The 7,946-nt window shown below is 46.2% G+C and overlaps 1 pseudogene; it reads left to right on the top strand.

The window, feature by feature from the left end:
* The first annotated feature begins 6,329 nt into the window (after nt 1-6,329).
* LOC147725317 (5.8S ribosomal RNA) lies at nt 6,330-6,481 on the top strand (annotated as a pseudogene).
* Nucleotides 6,482-7,946: the final 1,465 nt, after the last annotated feature.

Raw genomic sequence — 7,946 nt, forward strand, 5'->3', positions numbered from 1 at the left:
AACAATGCGCCCTATTTACAACGTGACGCATCTAGGAGATGCGTCACGTTGTAAAGCACTGCGCCATAAGGAGGCGTTCCTGCGCAGGGGGGGGGGGCGTTCCTGCGCAGGAACGCCTCCTGAAAGTGGCTGAGTGAAATCTATGAGATTTCACTCAGTCACTTTCAGGGCAATGCTGCGTCAAAACCCTGCGCCTGCTTGAAGCAGGCGTAGGTCTAGATGCAGCATTGTGCAGATGGTGTACCCCCGAGCCTTGCTGGAGCTGCGTCGCGCTTGCGACGCAACTCCAGCAATGCTCCATATTTCCGGCACAGATGCGTCACGCATCTGTGCCGTTTTTGCACCATGGGTGGCGGAGCTGTGGTGCACGTTAACTGGCGCATCCCTGGGGATGCGCCAGTTAACATAAATCTGCCCCAGAATATTTTAAGTTTGGGAAAACATAGGTGGGAGCAGCCAACGAACACACTGGATACCGTTCACAAAGGGGAAGGTGCCCCAAGGCTTCAGCAAATTTACCTATACAAGGTGTAGGGTAAAATAAAGCTGAAGTAAGAAAAAAGATGTATGTATTTTAAGGCCAACCGAGGGTGGTTAATGGCTCTGGGACGTTGTGCTGATAGAAGCATCATTCCGGTTTGCAAACATTGACAGTGGATTTTACTGGAAAGACTTTGCATTGAAGTTAGGTTAAAATGGCCCACGATGGGTGTTTTAAGACTGTGTTGAGTCTCAGGTAAGGAAGTCAATATGTGCACGTTATGTGCTATGCAGTCTACAACCGTCCTAATCTTTTTATTCTTGATGTTGCACACTGGTCAGTTTATATCAAAGAGGATCTTCGGATGCAACTTGTACTTAAGGAATGAGAGTAGACCATTGTTGGGGGTTACCTTATGAACAGTATTCTATAACAAGTATGCATATATTATTAGAAGCAGCTACAACTGCTTCCACTGCAAGGGTTTATAGTTTGCTCGACCACAAAATATTTTTCACTTTTTTGGGATGAAATATCTCTGGTTGAACCAACAAATTTCAGTGATGAGTAAAAGTATCTTACATAATTCTCTCTTGCGACTAACACAAAGACAGCAACTTTTTTAGCAGGGGCGAGGAAAAGGACGATAAAATGTTGGCAGTTTCTTTTCACACAAATACATCCCTCACTGCTATTTAACAAGCTATGAGGGGCCAATTGTAGATTTCAAAGTGCATGCCAAACGATATGCAATTTTTAAATAACTTATGGAAAGTCATGCATTTGAACGAGCTCTAATGAAGAAATGCATTCAAGAGAGATACTTTCAGGAGATTCATGGTCCTCTATCTTGCGGGAAATACTGGACGCCCAGGCAGATATTCTCATGGTCTGGTCTGAGCGACTTTAGCCAAGTTTCTCAAAAAGATGAAACTGTGAAGTGCAAATTAGGTAGTTTTATGCTTGTACACTGTTGTTGGGTAGGCATGCAAAGTTCTGCCTTCATGTTCACTTTGTCTCTAAATATATATACACACTGAAGGGAAAAGGACAGTTTATGGCCACCTTTAAAACATATTTCACCATTTGTCTCAAAGCTCAAGCAGACATTAATGAAACAATCTGGAGGGCCTATTGTCGGTGTTTGTAGTGATACTATGTGTTTTTGCTACAATGAATGTCCCCTTTAAGAACAATCGTTCTGAATCCATGTTATATGTATGAGGATAAATAGAAATACCGTTGTTCTTTGGTAAGTTTATCTATTAGTGCCTTATTTTATGAGCCCAAGCCATAGATTTTGAGGTCTCAGATTCAAGATGCACTATACTGATATGACTCAATCACGTTCAAAGGCGTGGCGTTGCTTGTGTTTGCGATCAGAGAATTTGTAACTTCGCATTTGGATCTGGTCTTTCCTTTCTTAGGTGGGGTGTAGGATAACTTGTGCATTGTTGGCCCGGGTTTAATGTAGCCCAAGCAAGCTAATACGTGATGGGATGGTATGTGGCCCAGAGTGATAACATGGTGGTGGTAGATTCAGATGTCTGCCCTATCAAATGTCAATGGTAATTCTGTGCCCGCCGTGGCAACACAGATATCTGGAAATCTGTTTGATTCCAGAGAGGGAGCCTGCGAAATGGCTGCCATATCCAAGGGAAGGAGCAGGTTTGCAAACTATCCACTCCTCACTTGGGGAGGTAGTGATGAAAATAACAATAAAGGACTCTTTCGAAACCTTGTAATTGGAATGAGTACTCTTTCAATCCTTTAACAAGGATTCATTGGAGGACAAGCCTGGTGCCAGTAGCTGGGGTAATTCCAGCTTGAATAGCATATATTAAAGTTGCTGCAGTTAAAAAGAGTGTAGTTTGATCTTGGGATCAATCTGGAGGTCCACCATAAGGTGAGCTACTGCCTGTCCCTGCCATTCCCTCTTGGAGCCCACTTAATGCATGACTAAGTGTCTTGGGGGTCTGAAGCATTTACTTAGAAAAAAATAGAGTGTTTAAATCAGGATAGTTGCCTGAATATTTTAGCTATAAAAAATTGATTGATTAAAGACAAACCAAAGTGAAAGCATTTGTCAGGAATATTTTCATTAATCAAGAAGGAAACTCAGAGGTTAGAGGACGATCAGACACTGTCTGACCATAAACGATGCCGACTAACGATCTGGCAGGGTTATTCCCATTACACACTAAGCAGCTTCCAAAAAGCCAAAGCCTTTGGGTACCAGGGGAGGAGGGAGCATAGGTGTAAAATTGAAACTGGAAGGAATTGAAGGAAGGGCACCACCATGAATGGAGCATGCGGCTAAATTGGAACCAACACGGGAAACCTTACCCGGCCCGAACACTGAAAGGATTAACAGATTGATAGCTCTTTCTCAATACTCCTCCATGCTTACTAGTTACGCAACCCTCGGCAATCAGATTTTACCTTCTTATAGTACACTTAGATTTCAGGCTGGGTGCATGCCACACTGAGTGGATCAGCATGTGTCTACCTTTTGCCTACAGGTGTGGTAACCCACGGAGTCCCGTTCATGACAGGAATTACAAATATTTCTCATAAACAAGAAATTCTCAGTGAGTGCAAATCATAGGCACAGATTTATTAAGTCCATGCTCTTTGTCCACATTCCTGTATCTACTAACGCTTAGGTAGTGTAGTGATGTCCTGGGATTGACCCTGCTGGAGTCAGCAATCACCATGGCCGAGCTCCGAGAAGATGATCATTGACTATTGTAAGAAATTGGTTACAGTTTGAAGGGTCTGAAAGCCTTCTCAAGTAGCAGCCACAATTCTCTGTTAAGATGAAGGCAAAAGAAACCCCAAATTAACCTGTGCTTAACTCTCTCGTAGCTTGGCACAAAAGCTGTCAGGCTTAACTCATAGGTAAGGTGTAAAGTATTTCTGCAATACGTAAAACAGTAAAAAAGTCTAACACAACACACAAAAAAGAAGGAGTGAGAGTCACAGGTTCAGGCTGACCACTACAGAGTTCAGGCCAGATTAGTTCAAATGAAAGAGTCACCTTCACAGTCCAGCACTAAGAGTTCTGTTTGAGGTGGAAGGGGTCATGAGGAGCAGCGAGAGAGTATGGATGACAGTTGAAGTAGCACGAAGGGCAAGCCGCGCATCGCAAGGGGCTGTTACTGTAGTACAAGATTCTGTCAGGAGTTGCGGATGGTCATTGCTGGTGCTTTTCATTAGCAGTTCCTGCAAGCAGTCAATGCTGTAATGTGAAATGCCATTCTCACTCTGCCGTGCGTAGCAGCATAGCTGTAGAATGAAGAGTCTGGTTCACTGGAACATTGGTATAGCTGCGGAACGGGTAACAGGATCTTGGAGAAAACTGGCTTCTTGGCATTTGTTAGGAACCCAGCACCTACAGGGGAGCTCAACTGAGGCCACACCAAGGGTTCAGGACCTGAGGGGTCAGAAACTCAGTCTAGCAGAGGTCAGAAGGGCACAGGAAGGTCCAGTTGCATGTTCAGGCAGCAGGTCAGCTGGGCAGTTCCAGGGAGCCTTTGGAGCTTGCCTGAAGCTCCAAACAGAAGGTCAGTTGACTGGGATGAAGGGTGCCCGCTTCTTTTTCAGCAAGTAGCAGAACAGCAGAGTAGTAGGGCAGCTGAGTGGCAGTCCTCTGGCAGCAAACCATCATATCAGTTTTTATTCTGTAACATGCACAGGTCCTGAACTGTACTCAAGAGTTGGAGTCTGAGGTCCTATATGCCCACTTTGAAGTTGTAGAAGCTTCCAGGGGTTTCCACCCCCAGAGGAGCCTGGAATTCCCTGTCTCCCTGCCCTCTCCCTAGATTGGCTGGGTTCACAATAGACTAGTGTCAAACCCCTGTTTAAGAGTGCTCAGGCAGAGCCTATGTGATGTGCAAGTGTAATAGGTGATATTTTGTTCCCCTCGTTAACTCAGAGTAGCAGATCCTGCCAACAACTAGCTTACCTTTGTCTCACTGTATAGGAGAAATACACGAAAACCAAATGGCATCCCCACCTAGTCATGTGACCCAGGGACAAGCTGCAGGCACCAAATGGTTAGGACAAGAAAATGCTAGATTACCAACTTTACCATTGAAGAAGGCTTTTTTTCACAATTCCATAAACATCAAATCTGACCTGTCTACCTGCTCCCAATTGAAAGATTTCGCCTACTAAGTATAATAAGGTAACCCGATCTTATACTGTGGAAGAGGAAGGGATCACTGTAGTGAAAAGTGACTTTAGGCGATTTCCACTGCAAGGACTCGTTAAAACTTAAAAGTACATGTCCAACTTTTTAAATACACTGGACCCTGACATTTGGGCTTTGAAGGGCCTACCATGGGGTGAATTGATTTAGGCCTAGCAAGAGGTTTATCTTGGCATGTGCAAATGGTAGTTTGAAACTGCACACACAAGCTGCAAAGGCAGGCCTGAAACATGTGTAAAGGGTTACCAAAGTGTGTGGCTCAATATGTGCTGCAGGTCCATTGGTTGCATTTAATTACAGGCCCTGAGCACATGCAGTACCACTTTACTGGAAACGTAAGAGTAAATTAAATATGCCATTTGAGTATAAGCCAGCTTCACCATGTTTAAAGGAGGGAGCACAAGCACTTTAACACTAGTTAACAGTGGTAAAGTGGGCAACAGCCTAGGCCTGCAAAAGTCAGTAAAAACCAGAGAATGAAAGGTAAAATGCTGGGTAAAAACCACACCAAGGATGCCAGGTCCAACAACTATCTAGAGCAAGTAGAAGTTGTAACAAACCTTTCCATAGATGAACCTGCAGAAGGATGATTAACGGCGAAGCTGCTTGTGCGACTGGTGGTGCCAACCTAAATTTTCAGACACCTCCCGGTTGGAACCGAAAACACAGAGCCTGGCCCTTCCCTGGTGCCTCATGGCGAGTGAAACAGTAAGGGACTAGTGGACACTTGGGTGAGGACTGGGCATGTTGCAGGCTCCTCCACTTGGGAAGATCTAGCTAACACTTGAGAAACAAGGTGAGTGATGCCCTCCCGGCCCTCTGAGAGGGCATGATTCGGGTGCATGCTCACCCTTCACTTGGAGTTAAATGAATAGCAGTGCCTACCCGGGATGAGGCCCTTGAAGACTCTGCTGCCTGGGTCCTTCGGTGCTCTTTCCAGGGCCTACTAGATTTAGAGTGAATGAGGAGTGGCCTGTCTTAGGTGGCAGTGCAGTCAGGGTGAGAAGGAGCTGGGGCTATGGGTAAACCCTGGCTCCTCTCAGTGGAGAGGCTGTGCCCTTCTAAGTTAGTGTGAACTGCTTTGCGGGGTGAGAGAAGAAGTTGGCCAAGCTGCTCAAAAGCCCACATACATATCAGAAGGGGGTCAGTCACTTTGATGGTGTAAAGGTTTCATGGTTTTTCTGTGCCAAGGCAAGGTGGACCCAGCCCGCCGTCATGGCTCAGGTCTGCAATCTGAAGCTGGAGACTTTCACCATGCAGGGATACAACCCTGGCTCCAGTGGGTGGTGAATTGTTGATGTGTAGTTGGGGCAGCGCTCCCTCGTTACTCGGTACCTGTGGACTTGTTCTGTGTGGCTAGGCTGGGGTTTCAAGACTCGTGTGGCTCTGTCCCAGAGATCTGGTGAAGGAGCTGCCTGTATCTGCTGCCATGGGAACCTCGTGCTTGCCTTCCTGCTGTGCTGGCAATGTGGGGCTCCTATGCCAAGCATTTGGAAACACTTTACATTTTAAATGACAATTTCCAGGGGTGAAGCCTGACAGGGTGCTGGGCTATCTCACTCAACAGGTGGCAGATGGCCAGTATTGAATTCCTCCCACCTTTTCAGGTGGGCAAACATTGCAAAAGCTGCCTGTGACTCTTGGTGGCGGATCACTTGGCTTGCTGGTCAATGAAGAATGCAGCAAGCTGCATGAATTAGTGTAAATTACAGGACACATTGATCATAGACTCTTCAAACACACCTCTGGCCCGTGTTCCGTCTGGGGCTACACCTGTTTGAGGGTCGATTGAACATCAATTGCCCTGGGGCACTACTGGGCACAGCTGGGCCTGGCGAAAGGGGCACTGTTCCTCCTCTTGTGTCCAACAACTGCTCTTATGCACCACCATGGGTGCCCACTTCCACATTTGTGGCTGGAAAGTTTCAGTACCTGCCCATGTGTACTGGCTTCTATGCTAGCCCCTGGTTCTTTGGGTTCTGATCAGGGCAAAAGAGGGTCCCTCCTTCTGCAGCCAAGTGAAATAGTCTACCACCCCTATGCTCTGGCATTCAACTATGACCTCAAACCAGATGTGACCACCCCCTGAATGGGAGCATACTACTAAGTAGAGGAAAATAAATTAACCATGGTTTCCTCTGCAATGGCGAGTAAAGAGGAAAGAGATCAGAACCAAAAAAGCCTAGAAGGGGTGCAGAAAATGTGGAGGTGAGAACACCTACTCCCCAGTGTCGCTCAAAGGGCCAAAGTCCTTCTGATCGAGGCTTGCCAAATGGACAGTGTTAAACCAGTTGTGGCATCAAGGATATGAGATTAGGTCTTATTGGAATGATGTTACTTGGAAAATTCAATACAAAGAGGGTGGTGAACTCCATGTGAAGTTAAATTAGGTTACAAGACCAATAGCCAACAAGTGCCATAAGTAGGGGTGGGCTAAGAATTTTGCTGGTGGAGTTCACAGAGTTTTGCCCACTCCAGGCTGCGTGTGGATTGCGGGATTCTGAAAAACTCTGCGACGTTATACAGAGCAGAGATTTTTCTCTCAAGCGGCTTGCTAAAGTTAAGTTGCTGATCACTCACGAGAAAAAAACATGCAATAGACCGCCTCCCAGTGACAATTCTCCATATGGCAGTCGCGGCAAGTCACGACCAGTCACGTTGAGAAATCTGCTGCTCGCTTTGAGGAAGCTGCTGCTCAAGCAGAATGTCTACTTGAGCAGCAGAAAGCAGCAGAGCCTTCTGACATTACACATAGAGCCTTTCTTGCTGATTTTACAGCATGGGACAAACTTCCAGTGCTAAAAATAAGTATGAGTAGCGCAACTACACAGACTCCCCTGCTGGCGGTACTCAACTAAGTGCGTCCAGGCAGGTAAGGAAAAGTTGAAAAGATCTTTAAAGTTCAAGAGGGCATCACGCCATCAAGAGTAAATGGGTGGAGTTCAGGCGAACCACCCAAAGGATCATGGCAGGAAGGTTATTTGCCCCGAAAGGAGCAGATGCCCTTCATGGAACCACTGCCTGGATGTACAAAGTCGCATATTGTGTATTTCCTCCATGTTGGTGCGCTACAACATGCTCTGTGTTAGCTGGGAATGGTTTAGAGTGGCAGGTGGCTCTCCACTATGGCAGAAAGTGTTACTGCCCCCTAGCAGCTTCATCGTGGGTGCAGAAAAAGATATGGCTGAGATACCCGCCACCCCCTCTCAACACAATCCCCAAAGGAGGGAAACCGGAAACAGTTCTTGAAGT

This window comes from Lissotriton vulgaris, chromosome 3_2 (genome assembly GCF_964263255.1).
Source record: "Lissotriton vulgaris chromosome 3_2, aLisVul1.2, whole genome shotgun sequence".
NCBI lineage: Eukaryota > Metazoa > Chordata > Amphibia > Caudata > Salamandridae > Lissotriton > Lissotriton vulgaris.